At 29.6% G+C, this 21,440-nt stretch overlaps 1 protein-coding gene across 2 annotated transcripts in view; it reads right to left on the reverse strand.

Moving 5' to 3' along the window:
* Positions 1–21,440, reverse strand: part of LOC117168743 (scavenger receptor class B member 1) — a 160,619-nt gene that overhangs the window by 128,489 nt on the left and 10,690 nt on the right. The window contains exon 1 of one of the 2 annotated variants that reach the window (XM_033354478.1): positions 4,563–4,760. The exons of the other annotated variant lie outside the window; for it this stretch is intronic. The gene's annotated coding sequence lies outside the window, so the exon portion shown is untranslated. Of the gene's footprint in view, positions 1–4,562; positions 4,761–21,440 lie in introns of those variants that run through there. 2 annotated transcript variants of the gene reach the window in all.

Here is a 21,440-nt window from a genome sequence, read left to right on the forward strand (position 1 = left end):
GCTTTTTAATGGACAAATATTTTTTTGATAAAAATTCGCTCGACGAACATCATAAATAATATTTCCTCTAAATTTCCTTGAAAAATTCTAAAAATTGCAGACTTTTCATTAAGTTAGTTTTAATATGCATTTTCAATCTCCATACGAAACTTGGAATTAAAAAAGCCATAATTTGTCATGATTGGATTAATTTTAATTTTCCAGTTTCTTTTCATTGTAGTTGAAATATTTTCTTAATGCAATTTTTCACTTATAATTTTGAAGATGTTCTACCGTAAACAATTTTTCAACTAAAACCTGTTAGCAAACTTCTTGAAATGTGTTAAAGAATCTCTCCGATGTACTTTGACTTCGCACATATCTAAGAATTTAAATAGTTCGAATATTACGCTATGGGCGTTTGAATACACAGACAAAGGATTTCTTCAATGTTGATAAAAGATTTTTTTAAGCTAGTAAAAGTTTATTTAGGTTCAGAATTCGATCTTTCTGCAATCATTGCAAAACGCAGACTCTCAAAAGTACACTTAATTCGGTGTGGTTTTGAGTTGCAAAATTTTTGAGGCACAAAAACAAGTGATGCAACAATGAAAATTTACACTGTTTAAAATAATATGTATATAATTTTATAAGAATTATTTTCTGTTTACCTGCAAAATGATCACATTTAAATTTCTGTTTAAAAATTACTATTAATAAACGAACATGGTTTTGTGTTGTTTTCTAACTATTTTAAACCAATTTTCACATGGATTTTACATTGAAGAAACTGAAAAATGATCACGTTTTAAGTTCAGAAACATTTTTCAAACCTCTTTTAACTCGCTGGTGTAAAATTTGAACATTCTCAAAAGTATTAAGATTTCAAATGCTTAGGCAAATTCAAAATTCAAATTCTAATGCCAAAAATATTAAAAGCCACAACAAAAATTTTGAACATGATAATATGAAAAAACTATTTCAGTCTGAGTAAAAATATATTTATAGATTACATATATACGACCATATAGGATTGGCTGTACAAATATTATGTAATTGTCTAGCATACCTCTCGATTACGGCAAAATTTAACCTTATGTAATATTTGTTGAATACAATTATTTATGTACAAATTAAATCTCATAAATATCGAAGTTTCAATTGAATGTTTTTAAATGCCATTTCTTAACACCATAAAACTAAAGGAATTTTATTTCAATAGGGCGAATACATCCTGTGCCCAATGATCCCAAATTGAAAAAATTTCGTAATTCCCTAAAAGTATATTACGCTAATGATTCGAATTTATTAAACTGGCTTTAAATGAAAAAGCAATGAAGTTCTTCTCATTCCTGTAAAGTCACTTTATCGATGAAAGTAGGTAGTTTTCTTTAAAGCTGCTTCTCGGAGTCAGAATCCAGTCATTAGAAACTACGAAGAAAATGATCTAAATACCTTGCAACTTCTATTAGTATGATTATAAGTCAATGGTTCGAAAATAAAGCTGAAGATCTGTTAAGCTAAATATTCGACAATTCACCATTAATGTATTTCTAAATATATTTTTAGAATTATATTCTAATTTAGACAGTGTTTGGAAAACCAGTTTCTGTATTTAGAACGAATCAGTGAAAGTGAATAAAATAAAGATGGAATTAATTTTATATTCAATTGAAGAAACATTTATATTATTTCGTTTTCTTCTAACTTTCTGTGGGTTGTACACTCTCGTTTTTAAATAAATTGACATGGTAATTATTTATAATTATTAAACAATTACTGTAAAAACTGTTTTCAATAAGAGGCCGTAAAATGGACAACAATGAAAAGCAGAGAAACCGCAAAATCATAAAAATGTCATCTTCATTGTATATGGTGTACAAACTCTCTTTCGTTGTAGGCAAAACTCGTTTGTCTTGTTACTGCCGTTACACGTACTCAATGTTTTTTTTCGAAAGTGGACGAAACGATAAGATTTCTATGTATCACAACTCTGCCACTGGAGATGAATACATATCAAAAAATTAATAAATTTTTCATCTTCAACATTTAAAAACATAATAAATCAATCAATGATACGTTCCCAATCGAACTCACGTTCCAATCATGTTTCTTCAAATCAGAACTCGTTTCAGTCAATGTACGTAAACAATGCCAAAATTTTATAAGTTTTTAAATAAAAAAACCTCAACCAAAATCTCTGCAGAATTACTACATTTTTTAGACTTGAAATTGAAGGGAATTCATCAAAATCGGGTTGCAGTTGATTAATTAATAAGTAAATAATAATCCTTTTCTTAAAAAGTTGTCTTTTGGAAATGGAAGAAATGATAAGATTTCTGTATGTCACAAACCTGCTACAGGAGAATCATTCCTACCAATAAAAATTATCTCACGCAACTAGTCAAACTCACGTTTCAGATAATATTTCTTCTTGTCAGATCACGCTTCACTCAATTATCATCTACCATGCCAAAATTTTATCAGTTTCTCAATATAAACTCAAATTCAAATTTCTGCAGAATTACCATAGTTTTTGAACTAGAAATTACAGGAAATTCATGAAAATGATGTTGCAATTGATTATTAAATAAATAAATAAATAACAACCATTTTCTTTAAAACTTTGTGACAAGACTTCCCATACATTGTTATCTATTTAAAAAGAAAAAGAAATTAACACAACATTTTAAACTCTCCAAGAAAATAAAAAGTTTTTCTAAAGATTCTAAAACGATTTTAAAATATTTAAATCTTGAAACAGAATGTAGAAAATATTGATGAAAAATTTTAGAAAAAATTCGTGTAAAAAAATCTAAAGTTCCTAGGAAAATTTTAAATGAGTTTTTATTTTGAAGAATTAATTTTAAGAGACAATTAAAAATATTTCTAAAACTATCAATATTGAATATGGATAATGTTAAAGCACATTTTTTATGTTCGCAGTATTTGTAATAAATGTTTGAAAATACTGAAAAAAATGTTTTAAGATTTCTCGGAAAATTTAAAATGAATTTTAATTTTGTAAAATTAATTTTTAGAGAATATTTGAAAAAACTTGTAAAAAAAAAATTGAAGATTTTTAAGTAAGTTCTATTAATTCACAAGATTTTAAATAAATTAAAATAATTTTGAAAGGCATTTAACAGTATTAAAAAAATGTCGAAAATAATTTTAAATTTGAGAAGATTTCAAAAAGTTTAAAAAATATATTTTTTTGAAAACTTAGAAGTAAATTTTTGAAGCTTTTCAACAATTTTCAAAGATTTTAAAATAATAAACCAATTTTTTAAAAGATTCTTATGCATGTTTTTAATCATTTTGATTTGAAAAAATTATTTTTAAGAGTATTTAAGAAGATTTTAAAGATTTAAAAGATTTCCAAAATTTGCAAAGAGAATCTGGAAGATTCTAACACAATTCTTTCAAATATTACAGTATCTTTTTAATTTGAAGAAAATTTCTAATCATTTTAAATGATATTTAAAAGTGTAGTAGAAAATTTCAAAAAAATTTTGAATCCTTATTTATTTTTAAAATAAAGTTAAAAAAGTTTCAAAACATTTCAAAATATGTATAAAAATGGGACGACTGAAAAATCTCATATGTTAAAATTCTTGACAGTCTAAAATTTCACAAAATGAAAATATACAAAATAACAAATTCTCGGAATTATAAAATTTCCGTCCATTTAAAATTCCTAAATAGGAACATTCCGGATCAATAACATTCCAGGGAGTTTACAATATTACGGAATTTAAAATTTTCCCAATATAATATACTGAAAACGGCGTAAAATATATATAAATAATAATATAAAAAATATTTTGATTAATAAACTTACTTTATCAATATCAGATACAATATCAGATATTTCATCATATCGGAAGAAAACGAGAAAATTTAATCACAATTTTTTAATTTTCCAAGATTATTCAATACTTCAGAATAATTCAAATCAATTAAAACGATATTTAGGAATTTTTTCAGAGAATAAAAATATTTTGAAACTAAGAATCATGAAAAATATAAAATATTTTTTAATATCTTGCAAACTTCTACGTGTCATAAATATCTTTCAAATTGACTCAATTTGTTCCTAAAATTTTATAAAATCCTGAAAAAGAAAATGTTTAAAAAATATTGTAGATAGTTTTTCGACATTTCTAAAATCTTCTGTACCGTAATTTTTGTACCAATAGCCCCTTTTGTAGCTTCTCTTATTCATACCGAAAAATCCGGCTGTTTGTACCAAATTTGTGTACATGTAACTATGACCTAAAAATAAAGTAACAATACTTTCCTAGAATATACTATTAAGCTCGAACTTAGTGTCCAAACAGTTTAACAAATAAATCGTTTTACGAAATTTTTATTTCTGGAATCAAAAGTTATTTTTAGTCCCAAAACGATAAAACTACACGCGCGCGATTAATGATGCCATTAAATGATAAATAAATCTTATAATTAGATGTATGAAGTTCGGGTCAAGTGAAAATGGGTCAGCGATAAATGGCTGACATAATATCTATCCCGGACCATGGAAAGGTTTGCTCATCGCAAATTTTATTCATTTGACTTACATAATATCGCTGAATACTTTTTGCGAGGTGAGCAACTGGGTTCATTGGATTCATTAACGGTCGAGAAAAATCCAATCCGTCTTTATATAACCCACAACAGCATAAAAGAAGAGGACGTTGACGGTGAGTTTCTGAAACCCGAAGGTGCTGCACACACGTATTAAATGCCGCACTCATTTACACACTTGAGGACCAAAACACCTTTTAACCAATAATTATGACACTGTTATTTCTTCGTCAAATAATTAGCGAATTCCTCAAAATTCAATTCGCCCGCAACTCCTACCAACTGCACACGCGATGGCCAACACTTTTAAATCGACGCTGCACTGCCCGAGAAAAAAATTTATATTATTTGTTTAAAAATTAGAAAAAGAAATGAATAAAAAATTAATCGTAATTGAAGGGACCTTTATTTTGATTGAAAGACGGGCACGACCGGTGTATGGACGTAACGAGAAGTTCGTGAACGAAGTGATTTCGACGCATGGAAGAAAAGTGCACGCTTCCGTGGTGGCTCATCCTTTTGCTCGGTTGCGTGCTGCCGGTTACTTTACTTGAGAATCAACTTTACGCACTGACTTGTGTAATGTTCGGAATTCGTTTCGAACTCGTCACTGTCGTTAGTAAAATTTGATTTTTCCCGACCGGGAAACACGCACGCACGTTTCATAGACGCCTGCACATCGGGGTTTATTTGATTTTGCTCAAAGGAAAAAAAATTTGAAAAAACTAAAAAAAATTAGAAAAATGAAATTTTTAGGAGAGACCTGGTGCGAAATGTTATTTTTTCTCTCGCAACTTAAAACGCGCGCGGTTACGCGATCTTGTCTGATCGTACGGTCATGCAAGAAACGAAGAGATAGGGAATTGGAAGTGCAGTGGACCACAGAGCGGCAGCGGGCAATCACCACCGTGGATACTCACCAGCGCCCGAGTGGTAGGGAATGGTAGTGGCCTCAACAGGAGATTGTATACTATCTATATGTACGATAGTCAGGTGTATTCGGGGATAGTATTTCGCAAAAGGCCATGGACGATTTGTCACATTTTCAAACTAAGAAGATTTTCTACCAAATCATTGAACTTTTAAGGGGTATCGCCACAGTGGCGGGAGCGAAATCATGGGTATATTCAACCATTTTTTTCGTATGGAAAATTAATTCATTTATAAAACTAATTGTATGTGCATAAATCTCCAAGATCGAAGAATCAGAAAATATTTTTTTTTTCAAACAAGATGGCCCACTTCTGTTAGTTCCTTTTAAAGTATTTTTTTAGGTGCACTACAGCGTTACAGCCAGCAGCTATAATTTTTAACCTAGATCAAAACTATTAAAATTCCTTCAATCTACAAAAGAGTAACTAGAAAATTGCATAAGAAAATGTAAAAATATTGATTTTTTTGAAATGACATGCATTTGAACTTAATAGTCGAATTTTCAGTTAAAAAGTTCGTATAAAAATTCTCAAAAAGTGAAAAGTTTTAAATCTATAAAGAAGAGAGTGTCAAATCTATAAAATCTATAGAGAGATGGTTAAAATTTGAAGTCGATTGGATAACAATTTTTCAAGTTATTTGTCACGCTGATTGGAAAAAAGCGGTTTTGAGAAAAGCGCGTATAAAGTTATACATACAACAATTTTGTTGTTAAACTTGAAAAGCTTAACAACTTTTCAAACATCTTAATAATGTTTCAAAAATTAGTATCGATTGATAATTAGTCGTGTCCGAAAGTATAGCTTCGAAAATTACACGTTTAAAATTAGTGTTACATTCGATCGAGGAATACGAGAAATGAGTAACGACGAGAAAAGTTCTTTTCTTTTTTTTAAAAATGAAATCTCATCTCGTCTCATATGAGCGTGCTTCTCAAAAGATCGTATATTCCGATCAACTGCCTTGTCAGTGTCAAAATTAACATTTGTGAAAAACAAATGTCATAAGTAGTGCCATAAAATATGAAAGTAGACATAGGAGGCACAAAAAACATATAATTCAGAGTGAAATGTGTATTTCTATTAAATTATGTACTTCTTTTATTAATAATTAAGGTTCCTGAATATTATTTCCAAAGGTATATATCTTCTTTTCTATCTCTTTAGTTTATTTTTTGTATAGTCTTTGTGGTTATATCTCATATCTGATGCATAAAGAAGATTATTTTCTAATTCTACATTCCTGGAGACAAAAAAGCCTTATTTACACTCCTTTTTTAATAATAATTATTATAATAATGTGTCATGATTTATTAGACAGCATATTTAAAAACTTGTTTCACAAGAATAATAAAATTACGATAACATTAAAAACAATTTCAGCATTCAAGATTCGGATTTAATGGAGATTTTTTTATCTTTTGATATATATTCTTATTATTTCTTTGAAATAGTTTTAATGTATATAAAAAAAATCCGCCTGCTTCGCAGGTACATTTTCATAGCGCGCTGCGCGCGCGGCTCGTTTTTCAACCAAGAGTCATAGCTGGTTAGTGTTTTATGCTGAAAAGTTCAACCAACCTTCAGGTTTTCCATTTTTAATAAATAAACAAACAAATATGGCGAAAAAATGGCCATTTTATCTATTTCACGTTCCCGGTGCTCGTCAATAATAGGAAAAGTGTTGAAATCGCCTAATTTTCATAAACTAATATTAGATAAAGATGTTCCAATCTTATATATATATATATATATTATTATTATTATTATTATTATTAAACAACAAAATTTTTTAGAAACAAATTATTTGTTGAAAATTTTTTTATGATTTTCCATTATCATACGTTTTTTCTAGTTATATTGCAAGAAATTTTATGAACAAACGCAGTAATGAGGCATTTTTCAATAGAAAAATTCGTTTTTTTCTATGTACATTTTTAAAAATTCGAACCTTAATGATATTTGAAGCAAAATTTATCATTTGTATAATAATCTTATGATCTTCTAAACAAATTTAATAAACAAATTTGTCGGCAGAAAAATTAGGTTTTTTAAATGTCAGTCTTTTCAGATGGGAACTTGATGGGAATTTCACCAACATTCATAATAAGTTCATAAATTTTATTATTTCTTTAAACAAATTTGATGAACAAATGCATTAAGCAGGCATTTTTCTACAGAAAAATTCGTATTATTCTATTTTAACAGTTTTAATTAGGATATCGGAAAAAATATATTTTCCATCGACAGATGCTTGATTAATAAATTTGTTTATTATATTTGTGTTTAAAAAAATACAAAATGTATCAACCAATTATGAATCTCGCTGAAATCATCCTGAACTTCCCAAATAAAAAGACTGAAATCGAAACGAACGAATTTTTCCGTCCACAGATGCCCGAATAATGCATTTGTTTGTTAAATTTGTTTTTAAAAATCGTAAAATGTATCAACTGATCATGAATGTTGCCGAATTTATTATGAAGATCCCAATTGAAAGTCTGATATCCAAACAAAAAAGAATTGTTCCGTCGACAGATGCCTTAATAATGCACTCGCTTATTAAATTTGTTTTTAAAAAATCATAAAATTGATCAAAAAATTATGAATTTTGCTAAAATTATCATACATTTCCGAATTGAAAAAAAAATTGACACAGAAAAAGACGAATATTTCTGTCGAAAAATGCCTGATTACTGCATTTGTACACTAAATTTGTTTTACACGTAAACAATTATAATCAGAAGAGAAATCCTTTTACATAATATTGTTTCAATTCCAATTTCTTGCAACATAATTTGAAAAAACGTGTATTTATGGAAAATCGTTGAATAAATTGTTTTAACAAATAATTTGTTAATAATAATTTTTTGTATATTGTTTAATATTGGAATATCTTTAACTAATGCTATTTTATGCGACCTAAGCGATTTCAACCATTATCCGGTTATTGACGAGCACGGGGAACGTCAAATAGAAAAAAGACCATTTTCATCATATTTTTTTAGTTATAAAAAATTGCAAACCTAATTCAAGAATAAGGCTGAGCAACTCTCTTAGAAATCTTATAAGCTTTTTTTTACAATTTTTTGTGTCGAAATCGGTAAAGATTTGTGGGCTGTACGTTATTCTTAACTAAGCAAGTCATTTTTCTTCCCAATGTGCGACACTCTTTTGAGTCTGAAACCAAAAACTCTTTTTTCTTAGAATAATCTCGTTGAGCATTAAAAAAGAAACATTTTTCTTTTCTTGACTTTTTTCTAGATCGTGCATTATTTGGCTTCAAATGTTGATATTCATGTGTTTTTTGGAATTTTGTAAATTCTAGAACGCTGGTAAATTTTAGTTTTATAGAAATAAGTCATTAGGATAAATTGTTCACCTGTTTGAAAACTATGAATATCCGTACAGTAAATTTTTGAATTTGAAAAAAGTAGTTTAAAAAATTTTCAAAATACCCTCACTTTTGAATCGTGCTTACAAACTAAAAATCTCCAGGCACACAGACACACAGGCACACGCAACGCATACACAGATGACAGGCGGACAGACTTATTCGTAAAAACCTGTTTTTCGGATAAGGAGGTTTCAAAACGTGGACATTTGATAAAAACGGGGAGGGGGGGGGGGGGGGGGGGGGGGGGGGGGATTTTACACAAATCTAATACCTTCTCTTGATGAAAATGTAAAAAGTATAAGGAGATTTTTAAGGAATTTTAGAGATTTTTAAAGAGATTTCAAGATATTTAAGGCACGATCTCAGGATTTTTTAAAAAACTACAAGGAATTTTTAAGCGAATTAATAAATGTCAAGGAGTTTGTAATGATTTTAATAATTTGTAGGTATTATTTTTAAAAATTGCATACATTTCCGAATATTTTTGGAAGTTTTAGAAGGGATGTGTGGGATCTGTTAGGTTTTATGAAATTTTAAAAGATCACAAGAAATTTTCAATATAGTTCCAGAATTCAAAAATGTTTCAAGGAATTGTACTCAGAATTTCAAATATTTTAGGATATTTTCAAATATTTGAAACAATTTTTTATTTAAAAAATAACTTTCTTTTTTCAAAATAAGCTTAAAAGTGACTCTTTTACATGTGCTTGAATCTCTGAACGTTCAAATAAACCTTTTTTACTGATGTCTTTATAAACCAGAAAAAGTCCTCAAATTTGTGTACTTTTACATTGAAAATAATTTAGTATTAAGGCGGAGTTATAATGCATAGTTTAAATTGCAGTTAGAACAATATTCATGGATAACATAGTCATATTCTTTTATCTAAAAGACATTTTTTGGACAGAAATTTTTTGAATAAAACTTTTTTTTTGGGAACGTATATAGTGTATTAAAAATTTTATCAACTATTTTTTTTTTTTTTGATAACCTTAAATTTACGTCAATGACGTTTCCGCTGATAGTTCGGATGAGGAACGAGATGAAACAATAAAATTTTCGCTATAAATCGAATGGTAGCTTATTTTAATGACGTTAAAGGATCGCTCAAGCCAAAGAAAATCGACTTTTTCAAAATTCTACTGTGACCAGACCCCTTACGTAAGACTAAAATTTTCAACAAAATGTTTCAATTTTCAAGCTAACAAAATTTTTTTCAAATGGAGATGAGTTATCTGTCCAAAATAGCGAATTTAAGAAAAAACAGCTGAATTTTCGACCAAGAAATACGTCTTTTTGAAAATATCGACAAAAAAAGTTCATTGTAAAACAAGAAATGTGTCGTTTTTACCAAAAAAAACCGAATTTTCAACTAGGCCTAATCAATTTTAAATAATGCTTCAATAAATTATCATTCACCAGTGTGTTTCTTTATAAACTTAAAGCAAAATCTCTTCAAAATGACTAAAGTTTTCAAACTGAAAATGATAGGAAATTCATGAAAATCGTGACGCAATTGATTAATCAATGATAATAATAATAATAATAATAATAATAATAATAATAATAATAATAATAATAATAATAATGAGTCTCGGTGGCTCTCGGTGGCTCAGTTGGTTAGACCATCGGACTTCACCTCAGAGGTCCGGGGTTCGATCCCTGAGCCGGTACCTCTGGAAATTTTTCAATGTACCTTTACCGAGATTCTGGTGGTTCGGAACCCACCTTAAGCAGTAGGTCCCCCCATCGTGTACTTGACTGCAACTCAGTCCGTCAATGATGGGGTAAAACCAGGCTTTGTCCAATATGTCTGGGCAGACTGCTTTCATCAGATCACTTGATTGCATTATAAAAATGCGTCCGTGACTGATGATATATACCGGGACAGCCCCGTGCAAAAATGATCAAATAAAAATCCATCTCTAACCCAAAATGCCTTCGACATGTTGGGCAGTATAAGCCTGTGACAACATTTCAACACTGAATTTTTTTTCTTTATGAGTCTCGGTGGCTCAGTTGGTTAGACACTCGGACTTCACCTCAGAGGTCCGGGGTTCGATCCCTGAGTCGGTACCTCTAGGAATTTTTCACTGTCCCTTTACCGAGGTTCTGGTGGTTCGGAATCCACCTTAAGCTGTAGGTCCCCGCATCGTGTACTTGACTGCAACTCAGTCCGTCAATGATGGGGTAAAAACCAGGCTTTGTCCAATATGTCTGGGCAGACTGCTCTCATCAGATTACTTGATTGCATTATAAAAATGCGTCCGTGACTGATGATATATACCGGGACAACCCAGTGCAAAAATGATCAAATAAAAAATCCAACTCTAACCAAACATGCCTTCGACATGTTGGGCAGTATAAGCCTGTGACAACAATTCAACACAGAAATGTTTTTTTATAATAATAAAATAATAATATAAATAATATAAAGAGAGCCTCAGTGGCTCAGTTGGTTAGACACTCGAACTTCACCTCAGAGATCCGGCGTTCGGTCCCTGAGCCGGTACCTCTAGAAATTTTTCAATGTACCTTTACTGAGGTTCTGGTGGTTCGGAAACCACCTTAAGCTGTAGGTCCCCCCATCGTGTACTTGACTGCAACCCAGTCCGTCAATGATGGGGTTAAAACCAGGCTTTGTCCAATATGTCTGGGCAGACTGCTCTCATCAGTTCACTTGATTGCGTTATAAAAATGTGTCCGTGACTGATGATATAAACCCCGACAGCCCCGTGCAAAATGATCAAATAAAAATCCAACTCTAACCAAAAATGCCTTCGACATGTTGGGCAGTATAAGCCCGCGACAACATTTCAACACAGAAATGTTTTTAATATAATATATTATTATATATTTTAAAATTTGTCATAAGGACAACCGCAGGATTTCGCCGGGAGCGGGTGCTAATCTGAAAAATTGCACTCGCTCCCAGCGAAATCGTGGTAAAATTTCAGCCACAACCACGTCTCACGACCGTGAGATAGGTGGTTACAGTCTGTAAAGGAATCAATACGACGATCCAGCAAAAGCCTCGTGCTACTCCCTTATAAGGTCTCGATACCTCTCTTTCTTTTCATTCTCCTTGGTTATGATGTTTTTGTCAGCTGGTGCCGAAAATTCAATAACGAACATGGTTTGCTTCTCGAAGTCAAGAAGAACCATGTCAGGCCTCGAGTGAGCAACAGAAACAATTGTCGAGAATATAAAGTTCCAGTATATGCGGCACTTCTCATTCTCGACAATTGACTCAATTTCCCTAGGAGCATTTCGAGGAGCGATATTTAGGTTAATGCTGTAAGAGTGACAGAGATGGAAATAAAGAACTCTTATTGCCGCATTGTGCCTTTGAATGTAGGTCGTTCCCGCGTTTCAACACAGAAATGTTTTTAATATAATATAATATAATATAATATTATATATATACATATATATACATATATATGTATATATGTATGTGTGTGTGTGTATCATGGGCAACTAAGGATAACTAGATCAATACGCTTTACGACGGTCATATTTCAAGGAGACTCCTTCAGCGCACTATAGTCCTGTTTAGCATTGAATCCATTGAGCAAAACACTAAACAGCATGTCTCATGGGTTCAGAATTCATGATAATCAGGATGGTTATCAAGTGACCCATCTTCTTTACATGGATGATCTGAAGGTGTACGCTAGTTCAGGCCAGAAACTGTGGCAAGTGATCGATGTCACAAAACAGTTTTCCAATGATATCCACATGGAGTTCGGACTAGATAATTGTAGAACAGTGCATTTAATAAAAGGGGAATTAGGGACCTAAGAGTTAAAGAACGAGTTCGAAAATGACATCGAGGCAATGGCTGCAGGCGAATCATATAAATATCTGGGTATTATTAAATCTAAGGGTATTCAACATACGATAAATAAGACGAGCCTAACGACTGCCTTCACTACGAGACTCAGATTAGTTATGAAGAGTTTTCTCAACTCGGCAAACAAAATCGACGATCAGCACATATGCCATCCCTGTCCTCGCGTACTCCTTCGGGCTCATAAAATGGTCTAACACCGACCTTGAAAAGTTAAACAGAATTATTCGCGTAGAAATGATGAAGCAACGAGTATACCACAGACATTCAGCGAAGAAAAGGGTAGTTCTACCACGAAATATAGGGGGTAGGGGCGTTGTAGATAAAAGACTGTGTGAGTCACAAGTTATACAGTTGCGAGACTATTTTAACAGCAAACGTAATGTTCCACTTCACAGTTCTATCTGTAAAGCGGATCTTGACTATAAGCCCTTAAATTTTTCCTCAGATGGGGCCTTGAATATCAAGGCAGAAACCATAAAGGAATTATAAATACAATGGGAGCAGAAAGCCATCCATGGCGAGCACCCCAACACGTTAGATCAAAATGAAGTGGATAGTGAGGCATCTCATATTTGGCTAAGAACGGGTGTTCTGTATCCAGAGATGGAAGGATTCATCATTGCAATACAGGACAAGATGTTCAGCACCAGGAATTATCGCAAACACGTGTTACATCAAGATGTGGTTGACCGGTGCCGATTATGTGGAGATACCAGCGAATCCATCGAGCGCATTATTGACGGCTGTCGCGTAATGGCTCAAAGAGAATATACGCAAAGACATAATGATGTAGCGGGCATTATACATCAACAACTTGCCCTAAACCTAGGACTCTTAAAAGAATGGATGCCCTTCTATAGATACATTCCAATGTCCGTTTTAGAAAGCGAAGATTACATCTTATATTGGGATGTTACTATACAAACGGATCATTACATCCGGGCCAATTGACCTGAAATCGTGATGCGAGAAAAAAAAGGTGGAAGAGTCCACATCATCGACATGACTTGTCCGCTTAACCGAAATTTGCAGTCAACCTATACAACCAAGATCCACAAGTACAGCGAGTTAAGACATAAAGTAAAGACCATATGGAGGAATGTAAATCATGCATCTATTCATCCCATTGTGATTTCGGCTACAGGCAATGTGCACGCAAGATGCACTGAACATCTTGAACATTTAGGAGTCAGTAGGGTATTGGCGGCAGCTCAAAAGGTGTTTTTATTAAACACATATCGCATTGTAAGAAACTTTCTTGATCATCAGGAAGCGAGCGATTAAAAACCCGTGGAGTGGCAGATGGTAGCTCAAAGAAAGCATCCAGAGGTGACGGTTGTCCCTCCAATGCTCGTGGCTGCTCGTAATTGTATGCCTACATCATCGCAGAGGGTTTCAACCATCGTATATTAAATTATTTGAATTAACTTATAACATTCTAATCTCATCAGTCACTTGTCTTAGTCCCTGGCTATGATGTATAACCGCGTTTACCCGAGTAAAAGTTTAATAAAAACACTGGATAATAATCCTTTTCATTAAAGAAAAGTTGTGACCAGAATTCGCATATATTGTTCTCAAAAACCTGATTGGTTGCAACACTTCTTCAATATGATTTTTAGAGCCTTTTTCAGTTTATTTAGGTAGATCTTTGACAATTTGTTAAAGAAAAAAATTAGTTTTACACGTTTCATGAGAACAAAAAGTCTTTTTTTTAAATTCGTAGAAAAGTTTTTAATGAATTTTCATTTAAATAAATGAATTTTAAGAGAAAAATAAAAAAGATTTTAGAAGATTCAAATCTTTAAATAGAATTAAGAACAAATTTTGAAGCAAAATTCTAGAAAAAATTCATTTTTTCAAAAAAGAAATTCTTGAAATTCATAGAAAATCTTTAAATGATATTTATTCTAAAATACTAATTTTAAGATAATTTAGAGCAAATTTTATATTTCTTCAGGATTTCCAAGCTAGGTTTCCCACATAGTAAAACAGTGTTGTAAGAATTTAGAATGATTTTTCATTTTTGAAAATTAGTTTTTAGAGAATATTAAATTTTTAAAAAATTGTAGACATCTTAAAGATATTCAAAAATTTCAGAAAAATGTCAAGTATAATTTTAAATTTCAAAAAGTTACAAACAAAATATATTTTATCTAAGATTTAAAAATAAAACTTTGAAGCTTTTTAAGGGTTTTGAAAGTTTTGAAAATTGTTCAATTTTTAAGCTAAATTTTTTTTCTCAAAAACGGTTGTATTTTCAACAAGAAAGGTAATTTTCAAACAAATCAATTTTTTTATTTTGTTTATTCTAAACTAATGAAGGCAACTTTTGTACCAAAGTATGAATATTTTTAAATTTTAATAGTAGGATGAGTTTTTTGCAAATTTTACTTTTGAACTACGCCATTTTCCTAGTTAATGAGACACAAAAGTTTTTCTTTATTTCGGTTTATTTAATTTTTTGCACTTTTTCAAAATGCAAAACAAAATGCTAATGTTATTTCTTATTTTTAAAAAACGAACTAAACATCAAATACCCCAACTTTTTTTGCTGAAAATTTTAAATTTTATAAATAATAGGTGTTGATATACTCTATTTACCATATACTTTATTTTTATTTTAGTTTTTTGTTTTTTGAGAGAAGAAATTATTTTTTTCTTCAAACGTTGCCTTTTTTGACATTTTTAAAATTATAAGGTTTACTGTCTATCTAAGTCTACTGTCTATATATTTTCAGTTTTTTATTTTTTTGTTTTGCAGGAGACAACAAATTATTAATTTTTGTAATCATTTTTTTCTGAAAAATAAAAAAATAAACAGAAAATTCATAATCAGTAGACTATATCAGTACCTATTAGTTCTAAAAATGTCAGAAAAAAGTTCTTTTTGATTAAAAAATGTTCTCTTTCTTTAAGTTCAAAATAATGTTTAAATTCTTTATTATTTGAAAATTTTCGTTTTGAATTTTAAAAGAGTGGAAAACTGGAAAAGCTGAAGCAAGAAAAATCTTCATATCTCATAAATTGCAAAAAGCGCAAGATTTTTAAAGTAAAATTAGCAAAAAATTCATTGTATATTGAAAATTCCAAAATATTTCAAGAAAGTGTTAGGTATCGCTATGTTAATTTGAAAAAATACGTGTTTCCTGATTGTCCCCTTACAAAAACATACTTCATAGACAAGCATATCTTGAACTTGAACTTGAACTTGAACTTAAACTTCTGATTAACTTGCATGATTTAAAATGGATTCGGTCACCAGACAAACTGAGCCAACAAAAAATTATTTAAAACAATAAATCTTCAACCAAATAGATGAATTTTCAATCAAGAAAATGAGTGGTAAACAAAATTTTCGAATTTTGAATTTAGAAAATATATTTTTAAACTAAAAATATAAAAGTAAAACTTTAAGTTCAAAAATTAATTTGCAACAACACAAAACAGCGAATTTTTAACTAGTTAAATTCAACAAAAAACCACGAATTTTCGACCAAATAGTTTAATCCTTAACCAAAAAGATAAATTTTTAACAAAAAATATTAATCTTATAAGCAAAAAGACGAATTTTCAACAAAATACAATCATTTCTACCAAATACTGGAATTCACATCGGCTGAAAGATAAATTAAAACCCAGAAATAGAATGGTAAAATTTTTAGTCCTTCTTCCTCCAGGATTCCCTGCTTTCAGTCAAGGTTCCCCAGGTGAAAAAGTTATATATAGTTTATATATAGTAGATAAGACAATGATATTTCCCATTTTTTCATGAACTTTCCTATGTAGAACAAATTAAAACTATAAGTGTTTTGTCCACTATATATAAATTATACATAAATTTTTCACCTGTGCTGAGTTTAAAAATAAGGTTAAGAATATTTAAAAAGTATTTATTATTCGAAAATATTTAATAATAGATCGGAACTTGAAACACATGAAATTTTTTCAAATATTTTTGTAAAGAATTGACACAAAAACTTCATTTTAAAGCTTTGAGATAGAATAATAACACAATATATGTGATATCCAATTTATTTCTGTTACAGTATTTAACTATCTATAAAAGAAATAATATAATTAGTATTCAAAATTGTAAAATCAATTGATTTTGAACAAGGTTTAGTTTTCTATTATTCAATTGATTAGCTATTGCTGAAAAAGTTACTAACAAAATTTATTATAAAATTATTAAAGTTCGATAATCTGTTAAATAAAAAGAAAAAAAGTGAGGGGGAATCTTGGCGAGATTATTATTATTATTAAAGGAAAAAAAAAGAAAATTTCGAAAAGATTTTTTTTCCTTTTTTAATACATTTTTTATGTTTATGTATTTTTTAAAATTCAATATCTTTCAAAATTTGATTGCATCGAGTCATCCCGAAAATTTGGCAGAACTGGACACCACAAGTTTTTTCGGACATTTACTACTTTCAAGCATTTACAAACTACAGGACTTTGAAATTTCGTGAATTTACCAATTTCAGCAATTCTTTATAGTGATATATTTTATGTGAGAACTTTTATATTGAAAAATATTTTTCGAGTTTTTTTTAACAAAAAATAATTAACTTTCGATGGTTTTCGTTCTTGAAATTACAATTTTTTAAAAATTACAAATAAAAATAGTTTAAAAAATGCAATAAATAGGTAATTCTTAAAATATTATTTGAGATTAAAGAATGTCGAATTATGTATCCATCTCACGGACGAAAATTTTGGAATTGAAGAACTGATTTCTAAACCGTAGAATACACCTATCGACTTCCGTATTTCACGAAATGTTTTATAGGTACTCCAAATTAACTTTTCTAATAAAAAAATGCAGGCAAAAATGTTATTAAACTGGCTCTTTTTTAAAATTCTTTTTTGTAATACTAAGACTATTTTGATCATTTAATTTGTTTAAATACGCTACTACATACCCTTAATAGTTGGCCAGTTTTTAATTGAAAATACTCCCTACCGAATTGTTTAAAATTCAATTAGACAACCTCAAAAGAAAACCATTAATTAATCTATCTTAAATTAAAACATGAAAAAATGTTAATTAAAGTTTTAATATATTAAATTGAAAGACTTAATATTAGCACAATAATCAGTGTGTTTGAACTAGAAAGTGTTCGTTATTAAAACATTGTGAATTAAAAGAATTTCATGAATTTCATAATAATTAAATAATTAATAGTAATAGTAAACTGAAAGAATTCAATAAATAAATATATAACTAATAAATAAATGACCTATATCCTTAATTGGCTCAATTGAAACTCGACAGCTATGTACGCTTATGCAGCGTTCACATATTTCATGCTTAAATTTGATACAAATGAATACTAAACTTAAAAATTTATCTGACAATCTCCATAGCTGCTCATATTTATTTTTAAGATTCCTTTTATACTCACTGGCAATACAAAACATCCGATGCATTTTTACATCTTGAAAATCCCTATTTTTTGCAATAGGATTATCTCAATTTTTATTTATTTCTATACTAGAATATTAAAACTTTAAAAAAATTGTATTTTGGGTAATCTATTGTATTATATATTCAAACAATTTGCAAATGCTGACCCAGCAGGGATTTTATTAACTGTAATAATTTGCCCGCTTGAAGTTTGAACAAAATGCCAAAGTCCAAACGCTAAACTTCAAGCATTCCATAACTAAAAAAGAACCAGCTTTCTAATCGGCCGATCTTCCAATTATATCACGAGAAAGTAAAGCACTACTTTTGTTCACGTAATACGACAAATTCTTGTGTTTCAGAAAATGATTGAATGATTATCTCAGGTAACCAAGATCCAACACCTGTTCTCATTTAATGTGAACCGACTGGTCGACTTGCTCTTGCTTAACCTTCACTTTCTTGCCTTCGGAGTTCACTCGTAAGTATTCGAAATATATATTTTTAAATAAACCAAAAAAATTAATGTTAAATTAAAACTTAAATTTAATAAGCGAAAAGTTTTAAACAATTGTTGCCAAACTTGGACTGTTGAAACAATACATAAGAAAAAAATATAAACGAACAAACACCAAGTTAAAAACCTTATTTATTAGTGTGACGCTCAGAGTAAATACATAGTTGCACATTTTAGACAAGGAAATTTAAAAAAACTGAATCAGGGTAGCTGTCAAGGAAAGCGATATGAAATTTATTTGTCAGGGAATATCAGCGTCTTCAAATATTGATTGTCCGAGTAAATAAGAAATTGGTCTGGATACAATTTTATTAAGAAATTTAAGAAATGTAGTTTTGCGAACAACCTGAAAAAAAGTTCTGGTTAGAAATTTATTCGCCTTGTAATTCTAGTTCCGATTCTTTTTTTTCAATTGCTTTTTCCCGACGATTATTCTTTTAAACCATTTTATTATTCCATACCAAATTCAATAATATTTTAAAAAGTCATAATTTTCGGCTGAAAATTCAACTGTATTGTTGAATATTTATATTTTAGTGTTTTTTTAATTCTTCTTTTTGGTTAAAAATCCATGTTGTTTAGTAGAAACTTTATTTATTTTTTGGATCAAAATTAAACTATTTGCTTGTGGTTTAAATTACTATTACATTATTCCTAGAAAATGCATCTTTCTTTGTTAAAAATTAAACTACTTGGTTAAAGGTTCATCCATTTTGTACAAAAATAATTTCGGTTGTTGAACATTCACAATTTTAGTTAAAAATTTATCTCTATTGACAAAAGTCATATTATTTGGCTTAAAATTGATACTTTTTATTAAAAGTTCAGCTACTTATGTTTAATATAAACTGCTTTGTTCAACTTTGTTTTTAGCAAAAGATTCATCTCTACTATTTTATTAAAAATTCAACAACTTGGGTAGAAGATAAGTTACTTAGTAAACAATTTATTCTTTGGGTCAAGGTTCATCTCTTTGGTTGAAAATTTAACTATTTTGTTCCAACTTCTCGGTTAAAAATTATTTTTTGTGTTAACAAATTTATAATTTCGGGCTGCAAATTAGAATGTTTTGAGCAAATTCGTCATTTTGATTCAAAGTTCAACATTTTGAATGAACTTTTTTTCTTTTTTGACCAAAAAATTTGCGTTTGTTGAAAAAATGTCTTTTTGATTTTTAAGTTCATCTTTTTTGGTAGAAATTTCATAATATTTAACTATTTTGTTGAAAATTTAGCTGTTTAATTGAAATTTCAACAATTTTTGGGTTAAAGTTTAAAGTCTTTTTTTGAATATAAAGGGTCAGGCAAAATCAGAAACTAAACAGAAAGAAATTGTGTTAAACAAAAGAAAATGGATTGCTGGAAATGAAATTAGAATAATTTTTTGTTATTATTATTTGATGACCAACAATTCTAAAGAATTTAAAAATGCAATCTGTATTTCAGGTTTTTATTGACTTTCTACGAACATTTTAAAAGTAACAACTTAGGCAAATTAGCACGTCATTTTCCAGTTTCTAGCGTCATTCTGATTTACACAGATATCGAGTGAATAATCTGTCTTGTGGAGAGACGATGACGGTCATTTTGTCACGCCATTAAATAGAAGAATAGTGTGCTGAAGCTGACACTTGTATATTTCCAATGGATATTTCCAATTGCATCACAAAAAGCTTGCTCTTTTTGTTTCACGCAAAATCCCCAAATTAAAATGGAAAAAACACCATTTCAAACCCGTTTTAAACCTACTCTACTACATTAGTCTTTAAATATTTATGGCCTGAATGATCTTTGACGTTTAAAAAAACATGTAGTGTAATAAATCGTATATGCTAGAGAATAAAAATTATAAAATGAGACTGCAGCTTCACAGATAAAGATAATGAATGAAAATAAATGAATGTGTGTAAAGTTTTTAATTTATTTTCATAATAGTAACATATTTTCCATGTACTTTTAAACAATTAATGATCATTTGTGTCGATCGGCGGATTAACGTAAACTACCTCGGTAATTATCTATACGGGCGCCACTAAAAATTCCTGATGACTTTGAAAGATGATAACTCGATCGGAAATACATAAATTTTTGACTTTTTAAAGAGGATATATCACGTGAGAAATTTATTTTTAATATTTAAGCATTTCTTGAATTTAAAGCTCGGCTTAAACTTGCATTATGCTCTAGGAAAATTGTGAAAACAATCTAAAATTTACAGGACTCAGTCTCTAAGGTCTTATATTTAATTTAAGCCCATAAAACTTGGAAAATCTTCACCGGTCTCCGAGTTATGACTAAGAATCTGCAAGTGTGTCTGCATCGAGTTTCAGGCGCCGCACAGTGGGAGGAAATGCACTTTTTTCGTTCAAAAATTTCCAGAGCCTTCCATTTTTGTCTGATTTTGAATTTGTTAAATGAAATCTCATAATATTCTGAAGAGCTTGATGCTCCGAACTTTTGTCTCCTCTATTTGTTTATTAATAATTTTTTCACTCAATGTATGGAAAAACTGAAATTTCTTACACAATTTTTTACGCTTTAATAACTGATTAGGTGAACTTTATATTATTCTCAATGAATGCTTAGGGACTCAAAGAATACAAATAATTTGTTCATTATTTCATTTATTTTTTATAAACAAATTTTATGAACAAATTAGCAAATAGTTGTATTATCGGTAAAAAAAATTTACTGTTTGCTGAAAGTGCTTCATATTAATGTAGGAATGACATTTTTTTACAAAACTAATTTAAAAGTTTA

Source organism: Belonocnema kinseyi, chromosome 3 (assembly GCF_010883055.1).
Source record: "Belonocnema kinseyi isolate 2016_QV_RU_SX_M_011 chromosome 3, B_treatae_v1, whole genome shotgun sequence".
In the NCBI taxonomy this organism is placed as follows: Eukaryota; Metazoa; Arthropoda; class Insecta; order Hymenoptera; family Cynipidae; genus Belonocnema; species Belonocnema kinseyi.